The sequence below is a fragment of the Danio rerio genome, chromosome 21 (genome assembly GCF_049306965.1).
Source record: "Danio rerio strain Tuebingen ecotype United States chromosome 21, GRCz12tu, whole genome shotgun sequence".
Lineage (NCBI taxonomy): Eukaryota > Metazoa > Chordata > Actinopteri > Cypriniformes > Danionidae > Danio > Danio rerio.
In genome coordinates, this window is record NC_133196.1 from 43,277,103 (window position 1) to 43,282,500 (window position 5,398).

Genomic DNA, 5,398 nt, shown 5'->3' on the forward strand with positions numbered 1-5,398 from the left:
AATAGAATTAACAGAGTGGATTTTAAAATGTGCTGTAAAACATTGTTATTATTATACAATCACTGTAGTGAATCATTCATGGCAGGTTTAGCCTTTAAAATAACTATGATGATTCAATTGTGCTTTCATCCCTTATTTTCCAACCACTGACAACTATGTCAAAAGAGTGTATTAGAGAATCATTATTTAGGAATTCCTTAATATAATCAAAATCAACAGCCTGAGGTATTAAGACGTTTGAGCTGAAAATGATACATTACAAACCGGGAGAGGGCAGACTGTTTAGCAGGATAGAGTTGCTTCTCATACTTCACCCTCCACAACAAAGTTCCTAAAAAGCAATGAAGGTCCAGGTGGTCCAGGATTGGCCAGCCCAGTCACCTGATATAAACATTATTGAGCATGCATCTCTGGGGAAAGATGGAGTAGGCATTCAAGATAAATCCAAAGAATTGTAATGAACTCTGGGAGTCCTGCAAGAACGCTTTCTTTGCCATTCCAGATGACTTTATTAATAAGTGATTTAGGTCATTGCAGAGATTTATGGATGCAGTCCTCCAAGCTTATGGGAGTCATACACAATATTCATTCAATCACTGCACCATGACTTTATATTCGATATACTGTAAATTATTTCTGTTAAGTAACAAGACTTTTGTCTAAGCAAAGTCAGACCTTACTGTCCTAATTAAATAATTAAAAATGATGGCATGATCATATTGTATTTTGGTAAAGTTACCTCTGGTGCCAAATGAACAATAAGAAGTCAAGTTATTATTTGTTTTTACTAAAACCCAAGGTGACAAGAGCTCTGTCAGGTAGTGTACAGACAAGAGTAGCAAACAATGAGATAATAAAAATAATAAAGAACGTTTTGACACATCTCACTGTCCAGCAAACAGCTGCTCTTGATTATGTTTGTACAGTAAAGATATAATAAAAGCAGTGTAGTTGATTGTTTTCTGTAGTGAAAGACATGAAAACAGCTATCTGTGGGGGGAAAAATCCCTGGATAAAGTATTATATATCTATTGCTGCCTATATTTGAAATAACAAAACAAATGCATAAAATGCAACCAAACTAATCACAATAAGATATTAATATATTTCAATTAAATGTACTCAAAATAATCAAACTGTGTTATTTTCCACCATTAAGCACAATGCATGACCATGCTAAAATTAATAAAACCCATTCCTGCAGACCAGCCTAATGATGTGCTAGAGAGAATAACAGTTACTTTAACAAACCCTGCTAAAAGCACTATTTGGCTAGTCATGTAGTATGAACATCCATAATATCTTTATATAGCCAACAGTGAAAACCAGTTCTCAAGGTATTTTAATTATTTATCTAACCAAACAAAACAAAGTGAGAAATAATAAAACAATGAAATAAATACATTCTACACAATTTAATTTTCCCATCTAAGATGAATGTAGCCTACAGATTTCAAAACAATCTAACAGATCTATAGGGACATAAAAAAGTCAATCTCTCATGACTCATCAGAAGCCAGAATCTTGAAATCATCTTAAAGAGTAACACAGTAAACCACCGTCCGGTCAAATATTTAAAAAAAGGCAAATCATACTGAGACACGAAGCTGTTACATACTGTACTCTTCCTGGGCCACTTAGACTTTGCTGACGTGGTAAAATGTTGCAAAATAGTAAATAATTAAGTCCAGAAGTAAATAAATAGGGAAATAACGTAGATGAAAGTCTGCTTCATTATGTAATTTTTTGTCTCGGTTTAATTTATAGTGAAAGCTGAAAACTTTCTCAAAATTACTGATTGTTAGACTTGGATACCCTTTTTTGTGGATGACTTATAGCAGGGGTCACCAATCTTGGTCCAGGAGGGCCGGTGTCCCTGCAGGGTTGTTGTCCCTGTCTGTGGTTTTCAAGTACCTTGATTAGCTTGTTCAGGTGTGTTTGATTAGGGTTGGAGCTAAAATCTGCAGGACACCGGCCCTCTAGGATCAAGTTTGGTGACCCCTGACTTATAGCATTAAACCTTGTCCTTGCTTACATTAGATGGAAAAAAAACTCCAAAACCTCGTTTTCTCTTCGGCTGAAATGTACATGTTGGATGTCTTAAAAAAATTATTTCTTTCTATTTTGGTTGTTCAGTTTAGTTCATTGAAGTCATTTTGTTCACCCAAAAATTACAATTCTGTCATTAATTACTTACACTCATGTCATTCCAAACCACCAAGACCTTCATTCATCTTCAGCAAACAAATGGAGATATTTTAGATGAAATATGAAAGCTTTTTGACCCTCCGAACAGTGGCGATATTACTTGTATCATTATAATACAGCAATACTCTTGTGCACACAAAAACAACAATATATTTAAGTTTACTTCTCCTCAGTGTACCCAATACTGACAACGAAGAGAAAAAACTGTGGAATAAAATTTTTTATATGTGTTTGTGCATAAAAGTAATCTCACAGCTTCATAAGATTACAATTGAACGACTGAAGACACATTGGCTGTTTTTGGTACCTTTCTGGACTTCTGGCTGATTATGGAAGGCCAGTGAGCTCTCGCATTTCATCAAAAAAGTATCTGCTTCATTTGTGTGCTGATCAAACAAAATCTTTGGGTTTTGGAACATCATGTGGATGAGCAATTACAGTTTTTCTCAGTCGCTTTGGTGCATTTCTCACTACACTATTTACATTTGCACAACAGTTAATGCATTTCTCAAAACAATTAGTCATTTGTGCACATCCTAGTAGCAGTTTCTTATTCTTTTCAACAAATTGTGAATGCTTTTGGCCAAGCATCAATTGCTTTCATTCAACTCTCTGCTATTTATAACATTATCATTTGCTTCTGTCATGTCAGTCAAAATGAATTAAACTTGTAAATGCTGAATAGTCATTCTATATAAAACTAATAGTCCTCATTTCATTAATTGAGTCATTACATACAAAATAGTGAACTAGTTGTCAAAATCTGTCAAACAAATTTTATAAAACAAATTTAAATCTTTATTTCCCTGAAAATGTCGTTAAAATTGAACAATTTGATGAATGATTTACAGACCTGTGTGTGTTGCAGGTTCAGGTCCAATATGTACTGTATTATATTGTGTACAGTTGTGCACAGCTCTACCTAAAGGGAGTTTATGTTTGTTGTAAATAAGGGTGTATTTATTCTTTTGCATAATGCTGTGAATAAATTAGAATTGCAAAGAGCAAATGCAGTAAAAATGTGAAACATACATATTTAGTGTCTTGTACTCAGATAAATCACTCAATGAAGTGATGTCTCACTTTACTGTAGTTTTCAAATGGCTGTGCAAATATTCTATAGTGCTGTCTTGAGGATTTTCAGGAAGTGTCACCAAAATTAGACTTTTTTTGCATTGAAAAAATGTACAGATTAAACTGTCATAATGAAAACATGACTAAGCCATTTGACTATATTGTTCATAAACAATGGTGTCAGGACTTTTCATGTTGACGATACTGACAGTTTGATTGACATGAATACTTGCTTTTGAGAAATGAACTATCCATTTTGAGCATGTGACACGCTTTTGCAGGTAATCAGCTAGGTTTTGCAGTTTGCACTAATTGTTTTGAGAAATGCATTAACTGTTATGCACCAAAGCGACTGAGAAAAACTGTAATGACAAGACACTAACTAAAGCCTGTTACATAAAACCGGTTTGGGTCTTTGCTTTGGTAAGTTCACATTTATTTTGATTTTGGTTTTAGTTCGATGGTTTTAATTAGGATTTGTGACCATGGTATCTTACGCTTCACGACTAACCTGGTTGGAGATCACAAACCCAATTTGGACCAATCAGGTTTGAGTAAAATGACATATCTGATGCAATAAAACCCCTCCCAGACCCTGATTTGTTACAAAATATAGTAACTTTTGAGTCAAATAGTCTTTAAGTGCTAATAATTTCCATATATTAAATGAATTATGATTATTTATAGTGATATTATATTTGAATATTATATTATCTTGAATTGCTAATCATTTATTTATATTATATGAATATAAATATTTATATTTGTATTATTTTTGAATATTATATAGTCTTGAAATGTCAGTTATCAATAAGGATTTTAAATGTACAATATTCACATATAAATATGCTTTAATATATAAAGCTTTTAATACCATTCAAGTTTGAGGATTATTATTCTCTACATTATTAAAATCAAATGATTATTTATTATAAATGTTTATTTTTGTAGATTTGTGTGTAGGTTGTAAATATGTGTTTGATATTGATGTATTTTAATCTTCAACAGAAGTGAATTATGTTTACTCTCTCGTGAGAAATGGCGCAAACTGACCCACTCATGTATTCTATGATTGGCTGTTTGCAGTTCTCACACTTTTAGCTAATTACATCCAGAGTTAACCACAAACTGTGAGTTATTAAACCCTGAGTTGACAGTTAAGTTAAATATCAAGCATTGTAAAACAACTTAACCTGTAAAACAAACTTAACCCTAACCAGGTTGGATTCGTTTGGTTTTGTCAAACCCTCTGCAACCAGTAATTTTGTGCAACAGGCCTCTAATGGTTGTGTAAATATGGTGTGCTCTTTTCCATCTCAATAACTAAAAAAACAAAATAAATAAATAAATAAACAGTGAAAAGAAAGCATCTGATCATATTAATATGTTTGCAAAAGCTGTGCTATTCGCTCATAATGTTCAGACGAGGTCATTAAAATGCCACTATGATAATTTTATAGATCTGGTTATGTAAGACTGAGCTGAAGTTTTTATTAAATAACAGTTGAAAAGTGTGAGAGCGAAGTGTAATAGTTGATTTAGACATTCTTAAAGTTGCTTGTGCCAAAAACCAACAATAAACAACAAACTAGTGTCTCAGAATATGAGTCAAACATAAGCTAAAGAGCTACTTACGCCACACCAAAATCTGTTGACGCATGAAAGCGGCCTATGGTCAATGCTAAAAAGAAACAAACTTGAACCTGAAAAAGTGTGTGATGAGAAACAGCAGCTTTAACCCGTGTCTGTTTTACAGTATTTTTAATATAATTTAAATAAAGTAATTTTACCCTTTCATTTTGATTTGTTCTCTTCATTTTACTTAGAAACTAGGTAAACAATACGTGTTCATTAAATGAATCTGGCAAATGAACCACACATCACTTACTCAAATCTTGCCCTTTGATTTCATGTTCTATAATGTCCAAGCACACAAAATAAGTCTTTGGATGTCATTCAAATAATACTTTTATTTTGAAAATAAATATTTTAGCAGCATATCTAAAACTCAAACAAATCCAGGGAAAAAACAATATATATACACATATTATATATATATATATATATATATATATATATATATATATATATATATATATATATATATATATATATA